The sequence below is a fragment of the Narcine bancroftii genome, chromosome 10, assembly GCF_036971445.1.
Source record: "Narcine bancroftii isolate sNarBan1 chromosome 10, sNarBan1.hap1, whole genome shotgun sequence".
Lineage (NCBI taxonomy): Eukaryota > Metazoa > Chordata > Chondrichthyes > Torpediniformes > Narcinidae > Narcine > Narcine bancroftii.
Genome location: NC_091478.1, coordinates 66,932,969 through 66,957,238, shown reverse-complemented (window position 1 = coordinate 66,957,238; position 24,270 = coordinate 66,932,969). Strand labels below are relative to the sequence as shown.

The following is a 24,270-nucleotide window of genomic DNA, read 5'->3' as shown; positions in this document are numbered from 1 at the left end:
ACCAGTGGAAGGAGAACCCCAGGGGCTACATTAGTTGCAAGGGTATTATGTAACAAAATAAATAGTTAACAATACAATGTACACTAAGGAAATACAAACATTATACTAAAAATATGAAGGCTTCACTGCTCATAAAAAATATACAAAGGAAAACAAAGTTTAGTTTATAAATATTTTAAAATGGCATCAAATGTGTAGCTTGGAACACACCAAGAATTCAGAGTTTTGCATTTTTTAAAAATCATTCACAGTCACTTCCTGGAGAGCAAGGACGCACAATGCATGTGGAAGGGCATCCAAGACATTACCAACCACAAGACTACACAAGCCTGTGCTGGAGGCACACACTGAACAGTTGCAGCAAAGAAGACCCCCTCTCCTCCAAATGACCAGGTGCTGTGTCTTGCATTGACTGATGTCAACCCACGGAAAGCTGCTGGATTGGATAACATTCCCGGCAGAGTGCTCAAGGGATGTGAGGCTCAGACATTCTCACCAACATCTTTAAAAGTTTTGGGAAGATCTAAATCAGGTATTAAATAAAATCACAAAAAGCAACATAGCAAAAAATCCAGAGATCTTTCTTCTAAGTAATAGAAGAAGTAAAGAATTAGGCCTCAAACTGGATGAAGCACAAATAAGATTTATTACGATAACCTTAGCAGTAGCAAAAAAATGTATAATGTCAACTTGGAAATCGGAAGAGAGCCTGAGAGTACAGCAATGGTACATGGAAATGAATAAATGTATTCCATGGAAAAAATAACAAATAATTTAAAAAATAAAGTCACATTATTTGAACAAATTTGGGAACCGTACATGGAACATAACAGAAAGGGCTTGCCTCAGACCTCCACCCCTAAAATGATAAGAAGACAAAATGACTTGAGCCAGTGTGTAAAAGTAGATGACACAATTTTCTTGTTTATTTTCATTGTGTGATGACATTGTTTAATGGATTTATTGTATTGTATATGTTGAACGTTTAATGGGATTGGAGGAGGGAGGGAAGGTAGGGGGGAAAGGGGAGAAAATGTCACTGTGTATATTTAAGAGGGAAATGATTGTATGTATTTTGATTGATATGGTTCACAGTGTGAAAAATAAAAAAAAATTAAAAACATGGATCTCACAGAAATATTTTGAATAATGAATGGATTGGGCAGAGTAGATGTTTCCCCTGTTGGGTGATTCCAGGACAAATTACAACAGAGATAAGAAGAAATTTCTTTAGCCAGAGGGTAGTGGATTTGTGGAATTCATTGCCACATGCAGCTGTGGAGGAATTTAAAAGGGAAATTGATAGGTATCTAATTAGTCAGGGTATCATGGGATATGGGGACAAGGCCAGAACTTGAAACTAGATGAGAGAACAATTTAGCTTAGGGAGGTTTCACAGAGCAGACTCGATGAGGTCAATGGCCTGCTTCTGTTCCTTTTTCTTGTGAACATCTCACTGAGAAGCACCATGGTCCCAACACGCTTCAAAGCTGCCACCATTGTCCCTGTCCCAAAGTCACTGTCGGTGTCCTGCCTCATTGACTACCACACTGTCGCACTCGCATCCATTGGCGTGAAGTGCTGCGTGAAATGCTCCTGCCGTCCTGTCACTTAGACCCCCTGAAATTCACATACAGACCCAACCACTCTACAGACAATGTCATTGCCACCATCCTCCATCTAGCCCTTACTCACCTGGAAAACAAGGACTCACATGTTTAAATGCTGTTTATTGCCTTCAGCATCAACACAATCACACAACAGTATCAGATAAGAAATTGGACCTGCAATTGAATTCTCGACTCCCTGTGGGAGAAATTTCAGACAGACTGGATCAGTGACAGCAGATCTAAGCCCATCACATTGAGCACAGACGCTCCCCAGGACCGTGTGCTGCTCACTCTGCTGACCCACGACTGTGCAGCTAAACACAGCTTGAATCATATCATCAAGTTCACTGACAGCAAGACCATGTGAGCCTGATCAGTGAGAATGACGAGTCAGCATGCAGAGATGGAGTCGCTAAAAGACTGGTGCAGAGCCAACAACCTGTATCTGAATGTTAAAAAAACCCAAAAGAAATGGTTGTTGACTTCAGGAGGGCCCAGAGGGACCATGCGCCGCTGGCCATTGAGGTTGTCAGGATTATCAAGTTCCTTGGAGTGCACCTGGCAGAGAACTCACCTGGCCCCTTAACACCAGCTCCATAGCCAATAATTCCCAGAACATTTGTAGATAGGGTACCATGGACTTTTATTGAATATGTCTTAATATTTTAATGTGTTTAACTTCTATTCTGACTTGTGTAAATATGCTCCGTGATCCTGGAGAAACGCTATCTCATCTTTACCGTGCAAGTATAGTATGAACGATAAAGGTCACTTGACATTGAGTGAGAGGTTGTTGTTAGTACACCATTCAGCCAAGTTTTCAATCTCCCTTCTGTATGGTGACTTATTGCCATTTTACCATGGTTTCGTTAGCGAATTTATGGATGGTGTTGTCATACCAAGCCACACAGTCATAGGTGTTAAGTGAGTAGAGCAGGGGGGTTAAGAACACTCCAGCACTGACAAAGATTGAGGAAATGGTTACTGGTAAATTCACCAACTAAAAAGTCACCTGAAGAAAATTAACCGGCTATCAAATTCACTGACAGAAAAAAAAATCACATTCATACTTAAATCTACTGCTGTTCCCATTTCCTTCTTACAACGAAAACATCTGTCTGATACTGTTGGGTCCCATTTATTTAACTTTTGGGGCGTGGTGTATAGCCTGTGTAACCAATTATATTGTATCATGCGTAACCTCGTGTTTATTGTATTTCTCATAGTTCCAGAGCATAGCTTTTCCCATGTTTCATTCTTTATCTTTATGTTTAGATCTTGTTTCCATTTTTGTTTGGGTTTACAGCTCGTTTCCTTGTTCTCTTTCTCTTGCAGTTTGATGTACATGTTTGTTATAGATCTTTTAATTATCATTGTGTCTGTAATCACATATTCAAAATTGCTTCCTTCTAGTAACCTCAATCTGCTTCCCAATTTGTCCTTCAAGTAGGTTTTCAGTTGGTGGTATGCAAAGATTGTACCGTGAGTTATACTATATTTGTCCTTTATTTGTTCAAAATAAATTTATTTCCCAAAAAACAATTTTCTATTCTTTTGATCCCTTTTCTCTCCCATTCTCTAAAGGAAAGGTTATCTCTTGTGAAATGGATTAGTTGATTTTGCATCAATATTAATTTTGGTAGTTGATAATTAATTTTATTCCTTTCTACGTGAATCTTCTTCCAAATGTTGAGCAGATGATGCAGTACTGGTGAATTCCTATGTTGCACCAGCTTTTCATCCAACTTATATAGTATATGTTCAGGTACCTTCTCCCCTATTTTATCCAACTCTAATCTGGTTTTTCCCTTGTTTGATAAAAATCTGATAGGTATCTTAATTTGGGCTTGTGAGAAAGTGGAAAAGTTTTGGGAAGATCTAAACCAGGTATTAAATAAAATCACAAAAAGCAACATACCAAAAAATCCAGAGATCTTTCTTCTAAGTAATATAAGAAGTAAAGAACTTGGACTCGATTTGGATGGAGCACAAAAAAAGATTTATTATGATAGCCTTAGCTGTAGCAAAAAAAATGTATAATGTCAACCTGGAAATTAGAAGATAGCCTGAGAATACAGCAATGGTACATAGAAATGAATAAATGTATTCCATTGGAAAAAATAACATATAATTTAAGAAATAACATAGTATTCAAACAAATTTGGGAACCGTACATGGAACACAACAGAGAAGTCCTATCGCAGACCTCCACCGCCTAAAATGACAGAAGGAGAAGAAGACAAAATGAACTGACCCAGTGTGTAAAAGTAGATGACACAAATTTCTTGTTTATTTTCAATGTGTGATGACATTGTTTAATGGGTTTAATGTATGATATAGGTTGAACATTGAGTGGGTGGGGAGGAGGGGGGTTAAGGGAGAGGGAAAAAAGGGGAGAAAATTACAATGTGTATATTCAAGAGGGAAATGTTTGTGTGTATTTTGGTTAATATGGTTCATAGTGTGAAAAATTTTTTAAAATTTTTAAAATTCATACTTAAATATACAGTTTTAATTTTTAATGAATTTTGAAGTGTCATTTCTAATTAGGGGTTAACTGGTCATTCCTGCAAACATTTGTCTAACGAGCCTTCTCTTAGGTTGTTGCTCCATGGCTGCCTGTGCTCATTCTCCCCCCCACCCTCGCCTCTCCCACTCCCCTCCTCTCATGGATGCACAATCGGACGGCAGTTTCGGCCTGATTTCGTGCTGCGGTCCTGGTCTCTAACGATCCCCTCCCTCCCCCACCAGTCACCCCAAGAGAGAACTCTGCAGTCAGGTGTCAATGGAGGAAATGGAAGGTAAGCCTGAGGAGAAGTACCTTGTCAGCTTCACCCGCTGGAGAGGTGGTGCTGAGAGGGTGCACTCCCAGACACAGGGTAGAGCTGGCACACATCCCCAGGGACTCTTGCTTTGGCAGTGGTGGTTGAACTAACTTAAATCGTGTGGTCAGGATTCATCATCCCAATCAGCAACATTTCACCTGTCAGCTAGGGTGCGGTAGGAGGGAGTTGAGGTGCGGTAGGAGGGAGTTGAGGTGCGGTAGGAGGGAGTTGAGGTGCGGTAGGAGGGAGTTGAGGTGCGGTAGGAGGGAGTTGAGGTGCGGTAGGAGGGAGTTGAGGTGCGGTAGGAGGGAGTTGAGGTGCGGTAGGAGGGAGTTGAGGTGCGGTAGGAGGGAGTTGAGGTGCGGTAGGAGGGAGTTGAGGTGCGGTAGGAGGGAGTTGAGGTGCGGTAGGAGGGAGTTGAGGTGCGGTAGGAGGGAGTTGAGGTGCGGTAAATGGCCTTTCCTTGTTGCAAAGTCGACAGGTTGCAGAGAGCACAGAGGGCAGGTGCTAGTTTTCCTCTCCCAATGTTCTGGTCTCTAATGACACCCCCTCTCCCACCAGTCACCCCGTCTCCAAGAGAGCTCTGCAGTCTGGGGTGGGGGTGGTGTTGGTGAGAGGTAAGATAGTTTGCATCTACCACAGTCCTGGTTCTCTAATGATCCTTCTCCCCTTATTCCCTCCCTCCCCCACCAGTCACCCCAAGAGAAAGGTCAGCAGTTGAGGGTCACTAGACACAGGGCAAAGCTTGCACTCATCACAACTGCCGAGTGGGTGATCAAGATGATGGGTGAATATTTTAATGAATTTTGAAATAAGTGAATTAAATGGTCAGTGATATCCCCCCAACCAATGAATTTCCCGTCAGTGAATTAAATGGTTGGTGATTTCACCCCCACCAATGAATTTCCCATCGGTGAATTAATTGGTCAGTGATATCCCCCCCCCCCATGAATTTCCCTTCGGCGAATTAAACGGTTGGTGTTTTTTTTTGTTCGCCCTTGATTTACGCGGCAACTGGCAAAGCCTCATGATAGCTGAAATGCCCATTTCTATAGGCCACAGGCACAGCAGTGAAACTGGCCAATCACTGCTAGTGAATCGCAGGAGCCCAATCAGGGCCCAGGCTTCTGAGGTAACCAATCAGCAGCGCTACATGGTGATTTTTTTTGTTTGCCCTTGATGAATTTCCCATTGGTGAATTAAATAGCCGGTGATCTTTTCCCCCCTCAATAAATTTCCCACTGGTGAATTAAATAGTCAGTGATTCCCCCCCCCCCAATGAATATTCTCCAGTGATTTTTGTTTCTCCCTCAATGAATTTCCCACTGGTGAATTAAATGGTCGGTGATTTTTGTTGCCCACCCGATGAATTTCCCACTGGTGAATTAAATGGTTGGTGATTTTTGTTTCCCACCCGATGAATTTCCCGCTGGTGAATTAAATGTTCAGTGATTCCAACACCCCCATGAATTTCCCCCCAGTGAAATAAAGTTCGGTGATTTTTGTTTCCCCCCCCAATGAATTTCCCACTGGTGAATTAAATGGTCGGTGATTTTTGTTTCCCCCCCCCCGATGAATTTCCCACCGTTGAATTAAATGGTCGGTGATTTTTGTCCCCCTGCCAGTGAATTAAATGGTCAGTGATTCGCCCCCAATGAATTTTCCGCCAGTGAATTAAATAGTCAGTGATTCCAACATCCCCATGAATTTCCCATTGGTGAATTAAATGGTCGGTGATTTTTGTCCCCCTGCCAGTGAATTAAATGGTCAGTGATTCGCCCCCAATGAATTTTCCGCCAGTGAATTAAATAGTCAGTGATTCCAACACCACATGAATTTCCCACCAGTGAATTAAAGGTCGGTGATTTTTGTTTCCCCCCAATGAATTTCCCACTGGTGAATTAAATGGTCGGTGATTTTTGTTTCCCCCCGATGGATTTCCCGCTGGTGAATTAAATGGTCGGTGATTTTTGTCCCCCTGCTGGTGAATTAAATGGTCCATGATTTCCCCCCCATGAATTTCCTGCCGATTAATTAAATGGGTGGTGATTTTTGTCCCCCTGCCGGTGAATTAAATGGTCAGTGATTTCCCCCCCCAATGAATTTCCCGCCAGTGAATTAAATAGTCGGTGATTCCAACACCCCAATGAATTTCCCGCCAGTGAATTAAAGGTGGGTGATTTTATTTCCCCCCTCAATTAATTTCCTGCCAGTGAATTGACTGTTCCCCCCTTGATGAATTTCCCGCTGGTGAATTAAATGGTCAGTGATTTTTGTCCCCCTGCCGGTGAATTAAATGGTCAGTGATTTCCCCCCCCCCATGAATTTCCCGCCGGTGAATTAAATGGTTGGTGATTCCAACACCCCCATGAATTTCCCACCAGTGAATTAAATGGTCGGTGATTTTATTTCCCCCCTCAATGAATTTCCTGCCAGTGAATTGAATGTTCCCCCCTCGATGAATTTCCCGCCGATGAATTAAATGGTTGATTTTATTCCCCCCCTCAATGAATTTACCACCGGTGAATAAAATGGTTGGTGATTTTATTTTTCCTCTCGATGAATTTCCTGCCAGTGAATTAAATGTTCCCCCTCAATGAATTTCCTACCGGTGAATTAAATGGTTGATTTTATTTCCCCCCTCGATAAATTTCCTGCCGGTGAATTAAATGGTCGATGATTTTATTCCCCCCCTCAATGAATTTCCCGCCAGTGAATTAAAAGGTTGGTGATTTTATTTCCTCATTCCTCAATGGATTTTCTGTCATTGATATAAATGGTCGGTGATTTTCTCCCCCACCCCGATGAATTTCCCATCGTTGAATTAAATGGTCGGTGATTCTGTTAGAGAATTTCCATCAATGAAGTAAGTGGTTAGTGGTTTTTCCTCAGTGAATTTCCAGCACACCTGTGAAGATGTTCTTACCAATCTTCACTGATTGGTTTATGGAGGAGATGAAATCCAGGATCAAATTACAAGTGGGGTATGAAGGGCCAGGTCTTGGAGTTTGCTGATCAGTTTTGAGGTGCTGAATGCCAAACTATAGTTTATAAAGTGCATCCTGATATATGCATCTTTGCTGTCCAGGTGTTCCAGGGCTTTGTGTTGAGCCAGTGAGATGGCTGTACGCCTGTTGCTGCTATAGGCAAATTGGAATGAATTCTTGTCGCTGCACAGATCGGAGTTATATTCTTTAACAGCAGCCACTCGAAATACTTCATCACTGTGGTTGTGAGTGCCATTGGTCCATAGTCATTAATGACTGATGACTGTTTGAAAGAGATGGATACCACATCCTGCCAGAGTGAGATTTTAAAGATATCCGTGAATACTTTGACAAGTTTTCTGTACTTGTCCGAGTACTCTGTCCAGACAGGATGCTTTCCTTGGATTTATTCTCCTGAAGGCAGCCCATACATCACCTTTGGATACTGACAGTAGAGGTTCATTATGGAGGCGTGCAGTGACTCTTCCTTGTTCTGATTATCAGATCAGGCGTAGAAGGCATTGAGTTCATCTGGAAGCTTTGCTGTCCCCTACTGCACCAGATTTGGTTTTGTAGCAGGTTTTCACACAGCTGTTGGGTATATTTCATTATTTCCATTCTCCTCTGGAATTTCCACTTTGCCTGGGAGGCTTTTCGTAGGTTATACTCTTCCTCAAAACATATGGCAATTTGTTCTTCAATAGTTAAGCTACCTTACATGCTAGTCTAGCTACAATCTGACAATCTTATTCGTGAAATCATTCCATCCAGCCTAATTACTAGATAATATCACCAGGTTATACAATATCCTTTGCCATGACACTTGCAAGAGGCAACAGCAGAATGGCATGCAGTAAAGAGAATGGCTCTGTGGGTTCTCAACACTGGCTCCAGACCTCACCATGATCTCATAACATTAGGTCAAGCATGAATACTATCACATCCATAATCCTCTCAGTAGATGAAACAATAGTAGTACCATTAAGATTAAGATTAACAAAAGATACAAAATTTACTGTTAAAGACATCATTGTCCACCAGCAAATCTGACTCATCTAAACCATCAACTCATCCTGAAGAATACAATTGTCAAATTGAAACAGACTTAGCAAACGAATTAACTGCACCACCCAGCGATTCTTCTTTGTGCAACAATACAAATAATAAGCTCAGCACATCATCGCTCTGAATATCACCAATAAGCAGAAGCCCAAGTGGACTGAATACAAATATTCTGACATAGATACTTCAGAATAAGCAATCATTCTTTTTACTTTCCACCATCCACATGATCGAATACTTTCCATTGCTTTTGAGTGGTGCTCCAAAGTTCATGAAACTGAACATGCAAGACAAAGCAAATTTCTTACTGGGCAGGTCTTCACCCATCACCTGAAACATTCACTCCCTTAGCCAGCATACCAAGGATGCAATGTGTATTATCTACAAAATGAACTGCAATCAATCACCAGTTTCTTTGGCAGCTCTTCCCAAACCCAAGACCTCTAATGTTTAGGACAACAAGTAGTGACCAAACAGTACATAATCACTTTCAAGCTATTTTTGAATTGCTCACCATCTTCAAGCATTTTTATGTTTTTAATTACAAAAATATCACAGTGGCTGCAGATTTTCATATTTCACTTCACCACAAAGTCAATCAGTTCAAAAATGCAGTTCACAATGGGCATTAAATATCAGCCTTAGCTGTGATGCTTTCATTCTAACACTTAACAACTTAAAAACCATGGCAAAGGGCTTGTTTCCAGTTCAGGCTAATAAATTTTGTTGATTGCAATAAAAATTATTGGTTCAGTTCTGCATAAACTGGGAGTAACTGTCAGGAACAAACAACATTTGTGTTACCAGAAAGTTGTCTGTTAGGCCAGATTTCCTGGGAACATTTTACTCAAAATTAAAGCTAATTTTGACCCAAATAATAAAGCTTTGATATGATAACCCAATATCTGTCTCAGGAACCATAATTTTTATTCTCATTTACCTCAAGGTTGGTTTCCATTTCCTCAGAAAAACCAAGCACCATTGCTTACAGAGTTTTCTTCTATTTAATCTGTAAATATAGTTATTAAACACCCAGAACGAAAAAGCACAGTAAACCATGTAATTCTGTTTGGTTTGTTCAATGCTTGAGGACAGTTCAAAAGCACAGCTTGGCATACTGACAAGGTCATCATACCAGTCAATGTAAAAAGCATATGATTCTAGAGCATAGACAAGATGCTGGAAGGCTGGCTGATATTAGGCTCAAGAACAATCTAATTTGCAGTAACAACCCAAAATCAGGCTGAAATCGGTCAGAAGTCAGGGTGTGTGCAAATGTAGTGCTTGAAATTAAAGAATATGGAATTAGTTTCTGTCAGCCTAACCACAGAAGTAGAACTACAATTATAGTGGGTGGTGATCAGTTTTGAATCTTCACGTTCAGAAAGACCATTTGTGTTTTTATTGTTTTGTATAGAAATGTGTTCGAGAAATGATGAAAGTGTATGTTTACTTAATGTAGAGAAAGCAACATTTGATTTAGTTAGCTGTCATTGAGCAAAGTTATCCAGTTAACAACTTGAAGTCAAGTGCAGCAAATTATACTTTAGTCTGAGAGTCAGTGCCAAGTCAAGGACAACATTAGAATAATGGGCCATTTTATAGTTTACTACGACGCGGGCAGGAAAGGGAGCTCTCTTGGTAAGATGATACAAGATCCTGCAACGTTGAACCACAGGGCGTAAAATAAAGCAGTGGTCCAATTAATGCATCAAGGAAAGCTGAGACTTTTACTCCATCTGAAATTACAAGAGCCTGTATTGCACAAAAAGTGTTCACTTCACCCTGGATTATGGCAGCGATTCATTTTCTTTACCTTTAAAGGTTTTAAAAAGGGAATTTTTTAGTTTGAAGTTGTACTCATCCACCCTTTGAGAGGGTGAGAAAACAATGCTTGAAAATATTCAGTTTTCAAAAGCTCACTAATGACAGTAGCTTACACCTTCAAATCCTGTTGAACAGGACAGAACTGCCTCACCCACTTGACAATTATACCCCTCAAGGAAAAATGATTATCAGTCATAATCCAGGATGAAGTGAACACTTTTTGTGCAATACAGGCTCTTGTAATTTCATAATGAACCTCAACTGCTGCTTTGTACACCCATTCTATAAATCGTTCGTCAGGAATTTTTCCCTAAACTGCACCCATATTTAAATAAAAAGATGCTTAAAAAGATATGTATTCATGAGAAAGTCCTAACTTTTTGCCCTAATCCATTCAAAATTGAAACTACTGTATTATCCAAATTTTAATGATCAAGTTGTGTAGAACAGTATACTGCTGATCCATGTACAAAAGCAGCAGTCTTGGTTTAAACTGCATTCAAGCAAACCTGGAAAATGTTTCTACTGCTGTCCAAAGCCATTGTAGTTCTCAGGCAACAGAACTGGGCTAAGATTGCATCCATGACAAAATACCAAAATAATACAATGAAAAAAATGGATAGTCGACAACATTCTCAGGCATACGTACATGGATGAGGAAAAAAAAACATTCAAAGTCCTTACAATATAGCAGTTACAGTATGGTCTAGAAATCCTAAAGTTGAATACAACAGCAAGTTATTAATACTTGTCAAACCAGTCATAAACTGGGACTAGAGGAGTACAGAGGGATATGAAATGGGTGTAGGTCAGTGGGACTAGGCAGAATATAGTTTGGCACAGATACAAAGGACCTGTTTTATGGGACCAGAGAAGGAAATAAAGTTGCAAATGTTAATTGATGCTACCAAAAACTCAGATTATCAGCCACTTTTATCCAATCTGGCTCAATGTCTATTGCCCTCTTAGCTAGATAGAAGCAACACAAGTTAAAAGAATAGCTAACTCTTCTCAGGGAAGTTAGCAAATGTCACTCCACTCTTTAAAAGGAAGAGAGGCAACAGAAAGGAAATTATAGGCTGGTTAGCCTAAATTCAGTGGTTGACAAGATGAAGTCTGCAGAGGGACTTGGACAGGTTGTGAGAATGGACAGTGGCAAATGTTATGCAGCATAGAAGCATTATTTTCTAAACAGGAAGAGAATTCAGAAAGCAAGGGTTCAAAGGCAGGTTCAAAGTCCTAGGCAGGATTCCCTAAAGGCTAACTTCCAGGTTGCATTTGGCAAATGCAATGTTAGCATTCATTTCAAGAGGAATATAAATGATTTTGATAAAGGGATTATTAACATTAGCATATTTGCAGATGATACTAAACTGGGTGGCAATGTAAAGTGTGAGGAGGATGTCAGGAAAATTCAGAGGGACTTGGCCAGGTTGGGGAGTGGGTGGAGGAATGGAAGATAAAGTTCAATGTGAGATTATCCATTTTGGAGGTAGTAATAAGAGAGCAGAGTATTATTTAAATGGAGTCAAGTTAGGGAGTGGGGTAGTGAAAAGGGATCTGAGTGGACTCGTACACCAGTCACTAAAAGCTACCCTGCAGGTTCAGCAAGCTGTGAAGAAGGGAAATGGTATGTTGGCTTTCATAAAGAGGGGATTGGAGTATAGGAGCAGAGATGCCCTCCTGCAGTTGTGCAGGGCCCTGGGGAGACCTCACCTGGAATATTGCATCCAGTTCTGGTCCCCAAATTTGAGGAAGAACATACTCGCTATAGAGGGAGTGCACGCATATTTACAAGGTTACTTCCCAGGGTGGCAGGATTGACATACGCTGAAAGGTTAGAAAGACTGGCCTTGTATGCGATGGAGTTTAGAAGGATGAGGGTTGACATGATTGAAGTGTATAATATTATCAAGGGGCTAGACAGGGTGAAATCAGATTACATGTTCCCAAAGTTGGGAGAGACTAGGACAAGAGGGCATAGTTTAAGAATACAGGGAAGGTCCTTTAGGACAGAGATGAGGAGAAACTTTTTTTTATCCAGAGAAGTGTGGATCTGTGGAATGCTTTGCCGCAGAGGGTGGTAGGGGCAGATTCGCTGGATATATTCAGAAGGGAGTTAGATAAGGCTCTTGAGGGCAGGGGAGTTTAGGATTATGGGGATAAGGCTGGGAACAGATACTGACAGAGAATGATCAGCCATGATCTGAAAAATGGCAGTGCTGGCTCAACGGGCCAAATGACTTACTCCAGCACCTACTGTCTATTGTCTATAAATACAAAGATGTATTGCTGAGGCTTCAGAAGGCATTGATCAAACCACATTTGGTGTATTGTAAGAGGTTTTTTCCCCCATAATCAAAAGAAGGATGTGAAGGCAATGGAGAGGGCCTAGATGAGGTTTATGAGAATGACCCAGACATTAAAATATGAGGAGCATTTGATGGCTCTGGGCCCATTTTCATTGGAGTTTAGAAGGAGGAGGGTGGGAGGGAGAATCTCATTGAAACATACCAAATATTGAAAGGGCTAGATTAAGTGGATGTGGAGATGCTGCTTCCAATGGTGGGAGCGTCTAGGACCAATGGCACAGCCTCTCATAAAAGGGCATTCCTTTAGAACAGAGATGAGGTTTCTTCAGGCAGAAAGTGGTGAACCTGTGGAATTTGTTGCCATACACAGCTGTGGAGGCCAAGCAGAGGTTGATGGGTTCTTGACCTGCAAGTGAATCAAAATTTATGGAGAGAAGACAGGAAAATATAATTAAAGGAAAATTACATCAGGCATGATTTGAATGGCAGACCCAAATGGCCACAATTCTATCATCTAAAAGAAGGTAACAGTTCAATGTTTGTCAGTGTATGTATTTTGACAATAATTAAATTGATCCTCTTGTCATGGAGTTCAAAAATATTTCACTTCTCAGAATGGATAGAAACCAACTATAATATTCAAAGATTTTAACCCAAATTATACATTAAAAATTTGACTGACCATTTCTACCAATGGATGTTGTCTGACCTACCAAATTCCTCCAGCAATTTCTTGCCTACAAGTTTCATCAGTACCAGAGCATCACAGGGCTGTGTCCTTAGTCTCCTACATCTACAACTGTGTGGTTCAGTACAACAATAACACCTTTTACATAGTAGATTATACAAAAAGAGGCAATGTGACAGCATATAGGAGGGAGATTAAGAACTTGGCTGAATGGTGCACCAACAACAACCTCACACTCAATGTCACCAAAACCAAGGAACCAATTGTTGATTTCAGGAAGGGAAAACCAAAGATGTACAAAGTGATCATTGTGGGAATCAGAGGTGGAGAAGGTGAGCACATTTAAATTCTTGGGAGCCACTATCTCGGAGGATTTTTCCTGGCATTGTGAAAAAAAGTATCTCAGCGCCTCCACATCCTCAGGAGTTTGCATGACACCAGAAACACTGGCAATTTTTACAAATGTTTATTGGAAAGTGTGCTGACCGGCTGCATCATGGTTTTGTATGGGGACACCAATACCCCCGTGCAAAAATCCCTGCAAAAGACAGTGGACAGCTTAGGACATCAAGGGTAAAACCCTCCCCACCATCAAGAACATCCACAGCAGTGGTTTTTCAAACAATTTATTTCTACTCACATACCACCTTCAGTAATCCCTATGCCATAAGTGTTGGAATTAGTAAGGGATTACTGAAGGTGGTATGTGAACAGAAAGAAAATGCTTGGAAAAGCTACTGTTTTAATCGTGCCAAATTGACTCCTTATGTCCCTGGTTTCATACTCCATAAGAAATGGGCCAATGACAATTTTTCTCAAGCAAAATATTTCAGTAACAATTGGGTCTAGAGCAGTGATTCTCAACCTTTTTCCCCCATTCACATACCACCTTCAGTAATCCCTTAATAATCACAGAACACCTTTGACATAGGGAATATGTGTGACATGAGTGAAAAGAAAAAGTTTGAAAACCACTGATCTAGAGGGAACTCTGCTTTTGGACAGCTGCATCAATCATCACACTCTGCACTCTTTTCACCTATACCATCAGTAAAGAGGTCTAGGTGTCATAAGACTCACACCACTAGGTTCAGGAATAGCTGCTACCCCTCCACCATCAGACTCCTCAACAACAATCAGGGACTCATTTAAGGGCTCTTACTTTTGCACTTTAATGACTTTTTTTCTCTATATTGCACAGTTTGGTTCTATTTCTTTATACATGTATGTCAAGTCAGTTTTTATTTGCACTGCCAATAGTGGTAATTCTGCCTGGCCCAGAGGAAAAAGAATGTCAGGGTTGTATGTGATGTCATGTATGTACTCTGACGATAAATCTGAATCTCCTACTCAAGATTCTACCATCTGCATCTTTTGTTTGTTTAAGCCAGTGGTTCTCAACCTTTTTCTTTTCACTCACATAACACTAAGTAATCCCTTTGTCATTGGTGCTCTGTGATTAGTAAGGGATTGCTTAAAGGAGTATGTGAGTGGGAGAAAAAGTCACTACTCTAGACCCAATTGTTACTGAAATATTTTGCTTGAGAAAAATTGTCATTGGCCCATTTCCTTTGGAGTTAAGAAACTGTGCACATAACGAGTCAATGAGGTACGATTAAAACAGTGGGTTTCAAACTTTTTCTTTCCACCCATAGACCACCTTAAGCAATTTCTTACTAATCACAGGGCACCGATGGCACAGGGAATACTTAAGGTAGTAGGTGAGTGGAAAGAAAAAGATTGAAAACTACTGCCATAGGTATGAATACAAAATTTTAAAATATGTTTGCTCACAAAAGTCACAGATACTAACTTAATTAAACAAATTTTTCAGAGAATAATAGAGATGCTATAGTTTTGACAAAAAAATTAAACCAGAGAAGATGTTTGTATCCATTTTTGGTTGTGGGCCAGGCACAGGATATTTCAGAACTGCCCATACCTCAAGGATGAAGCAACCAAAAAGCTGCTGTTCTTCCTTCAATGTTGTAAATGTAGAATGCAGGACTGAGGCCTGATTCATGAAGGGGTGCGTGTGCATAAAAACAAAGATGTGCTTTTACAAGTGGCCTCAGGAGCTGAGAGCTCAGCAAGCAATCCAAATTCACAATTCCATTGCAGACCTTTGTTGAATCAGAGGAGAGAGGATTGTGTCACACTGGCAATACAAAGTCAAAGTATGATACACACAAGGCTTACCTGATCACTGACAAGCAGAGGTCAGGAGTGACAAACCATGATTCTGTCTTAGAGTGAAGCACAAAAGTCTGCAGACACTGATTGCAGGAAAAACTGAAATGCTGGAGGAACTCAGCAGGTCTCACTGTATCCAGAGGAGGTAAAGATAATATAAAACGACAGTTCAAGCCTGAGTCCTTTGTCAAAGTGCTTTGATGAAGAGCTCAGGCTCAAAATATGGTTATATACTTGTACCTATTATGGGCACATAAACATGCTGAGCTCCTGCATCATTTCTGTCTATATTCCAATAAATGCTTCAAAATAGTGATTCTTAAACTTAAGTATGCCTTTACTTATTACAGACCAACTAAAATTAACCCCAGGTGACTAGTGAGCTGCAAATTCAAGAGGCTTCCCAGACAACCAACAGGACTTTTGGTGGGAAAATCTTTTTGAGAATTGCTTTATTTGTCATCAAATTTACAACTTTTTTTTTTGCATCATTTGGTTGTTATGTCAATATTTGTTTTCACCACAGATCTACCACCATCAGAGTATCAGTGGTCACAGACCACAAGTCAAGAAATGCATGTACTGCTCTATCAATGTGCTTCACCAGAAACAATGATAGATACACTAAAAGTATCTCAATCAGAAGTGCACAGTTGAATTCAAGTGCCATGATTCGCCACAAAAAAAATCACAATTCTGTTCCACTCCAGATTCCCCCTTCAAACACATGCAGTATTTTTTTTTAAAAAAGGTGCTACATTCTTTTTAAAGATTTTTTAGAAAAGCAAGTTTCAAGTAAAAAAAAAACCCACCCAATTCTAAATAGGCAAAGTATTATTTATTATAAAGTATCCTTAATTATTTAGAGCTTGGAGTAACACAATGAATGCTGTGGTTACTCAAACCTTCACGACTGAATTTAATCTCCAAGAACATTTTCTATTTTTTGCCTGGCCCAAGGGTGGGGGGGGGGGTCTCGGGGATGGATGGACTCAGAGGATAAATCGGACCTTTTGAACATTTTACTCTTGAAAGTTTAAAGCACAACCAATCACCCGGACGTTGCATTTGGTGCTGCAATTTCAACCGTCATTCATTCCCCACAAAGCATTGATCATTAAAAACAGAAACGTGCTTTAGTGCTTTGAATGGACACTTTCGACAGTATTAGTTGATATAATGAATGTCAACGCAAAATACTGCAATAAATGATCAGTACTTGCAAACAAACACCACCGTCAGTAGATAGAGCAGTGTCTCGCCACTCTGGGTGGGTGGCTGCCCTGCTTTAGTCATTGTTAGGCGCACTGCGGGACCCCCAAGCAGCAGCCACTACCCTAGGGCTCGCCGCCACCACCAACCACCCCCCCTCCCGACCTCCCCAGTCGTGGAAAGCTCCAACCCCCCCGCCGGGCCCTCCCGAGGCCCTGCTCCCCAAGCAGTCCCTTTAACCAGGGGACACGCCCACCCGCGACCGCAGCAGCCGGGCCACTCGCCTCCCCATAAGCGCATAGGGTCCAGCCCGCCCGCCGCGCCTCACCTCCTAACCGCTCCAGCTGCAGTTGAACTCGGTTCACCACCACTCCGCGGCCCTCGGGCACCATCCGGAATAGACCACCTTCCCCGGCAGATTGACGCCCTACTAACCAATCACCGCCCGAGCGAGGTTCGACCGACAGGGCCAATATCCGGTTGGTGGCGAGAGTTGATGTGACGTAAGGAGTTTAGGGCGACTAGGCGGGACACGGAGAGGAAGGAGTTTCCGGGGCGGCCGCTTGGGGTGACAGAGAGCAGCTCGCTCCCATTCCCACCCCCGCTGCTGACGGATTCCCCTCCCCCGGCACCGATCGCCAGGGTCACCAGGAAAAACCCAAACAAGATGCGCGGGCCAGACCTAACGTTTCAGACCGAAGGCACTGCATCAGAAGGTAGCTGAGAGGCAGGGAAGGGAGATGATGTACCATGGGGTGAAGGGGTGGCCATAGGAAGAAACTCTAATACTGCAGTTTGCTCTGTTAAAACATACTGCACCTGTGAATATTTCTTTATTATTCTCTTCTGTCTCATGGCATTTTGTGATCATTTAAATTATTGTTGGTGTGTGGTTACAGTAAGTAAGAATTTTAGTGCATCTGCACCATAAACTTATTTTTTGGGGACAATAACCCCCACCTAATAATATCAGAAGGGTGTAGGGAGCTCTGAGGAGAGGGAGTACCTTTGGTGCTGATAGCTGCCCCTCACTAAGGTGGCGATGGTGGGCATCACTGGACCTCACTCCTCTCCTAAATCTCACTGGTTGGCTCCTCGTGCCAAACTCTTCAGCTCGTGGGTGAAAACAAGTGAGGGGGTGGCGTCATTACTACATCACGAGGTGATCATCCCAATGGCAGAGCAGGCGGAAAAAGGGACATTTCCCAACGGCTGCAAAGGCGGATGAGGATGCCCAACAATGGGTGGGGAGGCTTGCGAGCAAACTGCCGTGGGTCCACAACACTCGGCCTGTCTACCTTGCGTGTGATGCCTGGATTCGGCGGACCAGTGAACCATCACTGGTTCCACGGGCAGAAAGGCGATTCTCAGCAATCTGTCGTGGAGCGCTAAGAGGGCGCAGTGAGACACACACACAGAACACTGCTGGCCATCCACTGCATCCTGACTTGTCTCGACTATGTCTTGCCATTGAGTCCCAATCGGCTGGGGCAAGAGAGTGAGGCTGATGACCTGCGCTACTCTCCCTCACTTTAATCCAAGTCAAGCACAAATCATGACTTCAAACCTAATGCGCAAGGGCCCGGATTGGCCTCACCAGTCACCTCTGGACCCACAGCCACCAATCTTCCATTTGACTTTGAAGCCATGGTCATCTTCGACTACAAAGGACAAACATATACATGAATATACAATAATATCAGAATCGAGATAAGGTGATACAAGGTTGTCCAGGCAATGTATGAATGGGAGAAGTTAGAGAGTGAGAACACATCAAAAGGAACATAAGAGTTGTGAAATGCAGAGCAGGAAGATGTGCCTGGCAGGACGGATTGGGGATGGCCTCTGCTCCCCTGGCAAAATTAAACTCACACAAGCTGAGCCAGTGTGGCAGGTGAATGATTGGTTCAGTCACAAATCAAGTTGCCTGAAGTTGGAGAATTTCACATTAAGTTCACAAGATTGCTCGATGTCCAAATGGAAGATGAGGTTCAGTTCTTCAAGCTTGCATTGGTGGTCATTATAACTGAGACCACCAACTAAAAGTTCAGAGTCGGAGTTTTGTGGAGAATTAAAGTGGCAGGCAATGGGAAGCCCGGGATTGCCCCTGCAGACTGAATGTAGGTGGTATGCATAGCAGTTAACCGTCCACATTCAGTTTTTCCATTGTAAACAAGACCCCACTATGAACACCAAATGCAGGGCACTCGATTAGAAGACTGTGCCTGCGAATCTCTGTTTCACCTGGAAAAATTGTTTAAGTTCATTTTATTTGCCCTTTCTGACCTGCCAGGGTTGTCTTCCTCTTTTAAGTTGTGAGGGAGACTACTGAAGCCTGGCCACATATTCCAGTGACTGGAGGTGGTGGTGTGGAAAGGTCAGAGCAACCTTGCAGCCTGTAAATCACACAATTATGTGAGATGGGGTAGGTGAGATTATGGTGATCCACCACCGGCCTACTGAAGGGGGCAACCTCTGCACCTGCAGGAGTGTAAGGGGACAGGACAACACCTGGCCTGCTGTCAATCAGTCGGCCTGAATGGATCAAGCCCCACCCAGTCGGCTGTCAATCACCCTCCGGGATATAAGCCTGCACCAGCCTCCCGAGGCCTCACTCAGAGTTGCTGCAGCCACAGTCAGCCTGGCTCTGTGGAAGTCTTTGTGGATTAAAGGCTGTTGTACCCTCTTTATCTTTGTATGTGTCTGATTCTGGCTAACAGCACCCCACAGAGATATGAGAGAAGGGGTTAGGTGTAAAGGTCGATCTGTTGGAGGATTGGGCAGTATCGGTGGGAAATAGAGAAAACTTCTGTTTGGATTTCGATACTCCATCGGCAGCATCCTGTGTGTCTCTTATGATTAAGGGTAGTGATTCTTTGATAGCCCTTCATCTGGTTACAGCAACAGTTTCCCAATGATGGCCAACATCGCCTCCATTACAGTTTGTATTGAAAGAGTGTGAACCTGGCCACGAGATGAAAGCTGGTGCTGCATATCATAATGTGATATATATCATAATATGATCATGCATATCATAATGATTATATCATCGTGCCAAAGTATTGATCTAGAATGACCTCAGTCAGTGAAGATTGGTAAGAACTACTCCTCCACAATCTCCATCAGTACTGGTGCACCACAGGGCTGTTTTCTTAGCCCCCTGCTCTGCTCACTTTACACCTACGACTGTGTGGCTCGGTATGACAAAACACCATCTACAAACTTCCTGACAATACCACAGTAGTGGGCTGAATAAAGGGGATGAGTCCGCATACAGGAGGGGTGAATGGTGCTCCAACAACAACCTTCCACTCAATACCACCAAAACTAAGGAGCTGATTACTGACTTCAGGAAAGGAAAGCCAGAGGTGTACAGTCCAGTGATCATTGGGGGATCAGAGATGGAGAGGGTGAGCACATTTAAGTTCTTGGGAGTCATTAATCGGATGATCATTGGCATCGTGAAGAAAGCACATCAGCACCTCTACTTTCTCAGGAATTGTTGGAGGTTTGGTATGGCATCAGAAAGCTTGGAAAATTTTTACAGAGGTGTGGGGGAAAGTGTGCTGACCAGCTGCATCACGGTCTGGTATGGGGACACCAATACCCTGAGCATAAAGTTCTCCAAATGTTAGTGGACAGAGCCCAGGACATCACAGGCAAAACTCTCCCCACTATTGAGTCCATCTACAGAGAGTAGCAGCAATCATCACAGACCCTCACCACCCAGCACATACTCTGTTCTCACTGCTGCCATCAGGAAAGAGATATAGGTACCACAAGATTCGCACCACCAGGTTCAGGAAGAGCTGCTTTTTTCTTTGGCTTGGCTTCGCGGACGAAGATTTATGGAGGGGGTAAAAAAGTCCACGTCAGCTGCAGGCTCGTTTGTGGCTGACCAGTCCGATGCGGGACAGGCAGACACGATTGCAGCGGTTGCAAGGGAAAATTGGTTGGTTGGGGTTGGGTGTTGGGTTTTTCCTCCTTTGCCTTTTGTCAGTGAGGTGGGCTCTGCGGTCTTCTTCAAAGAGCTGCTACCCCTCCACCATCAGACGCCTCAACAACAAAGTAATCAGAGACTCATTTAAGGATTCTTTCTTGCGCACTGTATTGATTTTCTTTATGTTCTCTCTGTATTGTGCAGTTTGTTTACATTCATTATCTGTTTACGGTTCTTTGTTTGTTTTCATGTTTTACAGTTTTCTTTTGCACTACCAATTAGTGGTAATTCAGCCTTGCCTGCAGGAAAAAGGCATCTCAGGGTTGGATGTGATGTCATGTATGTACTCTGACAAATGTGAAATTAGTAATAATGACCAAAAAAAAAATCCTGTATTGTCATCAACCCCACTGATCCCTTTAGGGAAGGTTATTTGCTGTCAGTACCCTCTTTTTTCTACACAAAGTTCTTCAGAGTTTTAACTCTCCTGGAAGTGATTCAACAAGTTGCATTAGTTAAAGACCAATCAGGGTGGGGTGAAGCCCATGTCATCTGTGTAAGTAAACAGATGTGTGTGTTATCCAAAGAACTGGTTTCTAATAAATGAAGGACACAGTTCACAATGGCTGGATTCTAGGTTCATCATAATTAGTGGGCAGTTCAACATGGGCATGCTGTTTGTATTTCTCCACACCTATTCTCTCGACCCATTTAAAAATTAGGCTGGATGGAGCTGCCAGCAGTTTGATTAGGGAAGAGCACAATTTCTGCAGATATTCCCCTGACATCCACTGTAACTTTGGTGAAAACCAGACAGGAATCAGGATCAGTGAGGCCTTTTATGTTGAGTCTCCAGGACTCCAGTGATCATTTGGGTCAGGGTGGCCAAACTTATTTGCTTATGGGCCACATACTGATAAATATAAGGAGTTACAAGGCCAAACAATATTAAGCCCAGAAGTGTTCAACCAGTTTCAACTGTAAGAAAAGCAGTTTTTATAGACCAGAAAGTCCTGCGCCATCGAAAATTCATGTTTTATAGAAATAACTGAGACACCACTGAACAGTTTAACTGTTGACATTACAGTAGTTTATTGATGTACTCAGTGGGCATGTCTGTATCTGCTGCTCTTGAATTTAATTTAAATGAATACAATAAAACTCTCATTCAAAAAGCAGTGCAAAATTAAAAAAATTGGGTGCAAATAAGAACAGGAGAAAAGATCAAGAAGGAGACAAGGCTGTCTCCAGCCTTCCTCCACAGTGAATACAGTTCATGGCCCCGGTGTCCCTTTAATGATTACGATGCAATGTGTAAATCTGTAGCTAGGCTATTAAACATAGAATATTCAAGTTGACAGATCCTTGCAAATCAAACAAACAGAAAATATTCATTTTCCCACCTTGTCTGAAATTTTTGGCCGCTGTTTTCTGTCTTTTCGGTTTCACTATGTATAATCAATTGAAGTAAACTTTTTTTTAAACTGAGGTGAACGTTTTAATCGATGAGTAACATTGCAACATGAGTAAACAGGTCAAGTGCACCACCTGACCTGTTTTTACAAAACGCTAAACTGCTAGTGCGATATAGATGACCAATCCTACACCGAACCCAAGTCTGCTCGGAGCAGACGAGGGCGTGCAACCAATTTGTAGTGCCAGCTTCCAAGATAGATGTGTACAGCAATTCATTCTTCCCCTGCCCAATTAAAGCACGGAATAGTCTTTACTCTACCATACTCACACAACCAGACCAATTAAATTTAAGACCGCTCTTCTTCAAACATCTCCTCCTTATGCACACCCTCTCCCACCTCCGGCTTAAATTCCATACAGAATAGTTTCAAGGATCAAGAACTCAGAACAGTTGGTCTAGTAGGTGTTCAAAATGGCAGTGACATCTAGTGTTAAAATGAAGTGCAATGTATTGTTGGAGTCTATGTTCTAACGGGCCATATTCCATTTTATTTTTAAAGTTTATCCTGGGCCACAGTTGGCCACCCCTGATTTAAGTACCCTTGTGTATTTTACAAACCCCTTCAATTGGTGCTCTCGTCAGAAGTTTGTGGAAATGCTTTCACCAGTTTTCTCCATTTCTGCATGGGGATGATAATTTATGGAATGTTTAAGAGTCACAGTTGTGATCTTAACCAATGCAGGAAACAAATACGATGAATTCAATGAATAATTCAACAAGGCAATATAAACCAAACAATACACAACAGGTGCAGGGATAGAGAGAGCAAGGCACTCCTTCTGCACAAAGTCCAGAGAAATTGAACAACAGTTATGGGCAGGAAAAAGTAACCAATGTTTCCATCCTGAGCCCTATGTGCAAAAAGCAGGCAGGTGCCTGAATAAAAGGTGGGGTGAAGAGTGGAGAGGAGGGGGAGGAATACAGGCTAGCAGGCAAGAGGACATAGGTGGATTAACTTCAGTCATCCACGGTGCTGCTAGGTCCAAGTGGAATCATTATGGCACGTAACAAGTTAAAAATAGATCTAAGATTCAATCCATTGCTTCAAGGCAGACAAAGACAGCTCTCTCCTCTTGCCACCCATCATTCAGTCCCTGTAGGCACAACCTAATGTAGCCACAATGAAGGTAAGAATTGTCCCTACATTCCTCCCTGATCTCCCAGACGTTTTATATTTAAAATAACACTATCTAACTAACTTATCCTATCCACACTGATCTAACTTAACCCCTAACTATGCGTGAATATACGTGTGTGTGTGTGTGTGTGTAATACTCCAAGCCACTACAGGTTAAAGCACAATTCTTGGAAGGCAGTGCAAAGTTTAGATTCAGAAATTCAATGTTGCCACATAGGCTTGAAATTGATGCCACACGCAAGCTTTTAGGTGGATGCAACACAAAGGCTTTAGATGAAATTAGCAGTTCAAGAAGTGGATGAAAGTGACCAGGGGTGTCAGAATGTTTATAACTCATGAAACCCTTGTTGAGATGCTTCCAGTGAAATGTCCTTTTTAGACAAGTGCTAACCAAAACTCCCCTCTTCTTTGGCATAGGGGATATGAAGCAAGTGATGCTCACAAAACTTCCAGACCCTTTTCGTGGGTCAGCTGAACTCAAGTGACTCTCACTCTGGTCACTATCCAAGCAGGTAGAACCTTTTTTTTGGTGGGTCAGTTGAATAAAGTGATCTTCTCATTCCTCTATAACAAACAGGAGGAAATGAAGCAGATTGTTTATAACCATGTATGAGGCCAATCCAGCATAATATTTCTTCTTCAGAGAGTTGTTTCCTCCTGTGCTGTCTTCTTAAAAATGGCCTCTGAGCAAAGCTATGTATTCAGTTTTAATCTATTGGTCATATGGTCTCTGCACCTGGGGTTTAGAGACACTGCCTTTCTTCTCTTCAAATGTATCCAATTTAAGAACATGATGTCTTCAGCCTACCAGCTTAGTTTCACAGACACTCCAAAGTCTGCAAGGTTTGTTAAATCTGTTCTCTTAAAGTGGCAGTCCCACACATTAAACACGTAACAGTAGAGGATTTCAATCAGGCCAACCTGAATGAACTACGACCAACACGTCAATTGCAAGACCACAGGAGCCATCGCACTTGACTTCTGCAACACCACCATGAA

The 24,270-nt window shown here is 42.2% G+C and overlaps 1 protein-coding gene across 3 annotated transcripts in view; it reads right to left on the bottom strand.

Moving 5' to 3' along the window:
- Positions 1-17,150, bottom strand: part of mbtps1 (membrane-bound transcription factor peptidase, site 1) — a 115,414-nt gene extending 98,264 nt beyond the window's left edge. For all 3 annotated transcript variants that reach the window (XR_011345693.1, XM_069901209.1, XM_069901210.1), the window contains exon 1: positions 17,045-17,150. The gene's annotated coding sequence lies outside the window, so the exon portion shown is untranslated. The remainder of the gene's footprint in view (positions 1-17,044) is intronic.
- Between the last annotated feature and the right edge of the window lie 7,120 nt (positions 17,151-24,270).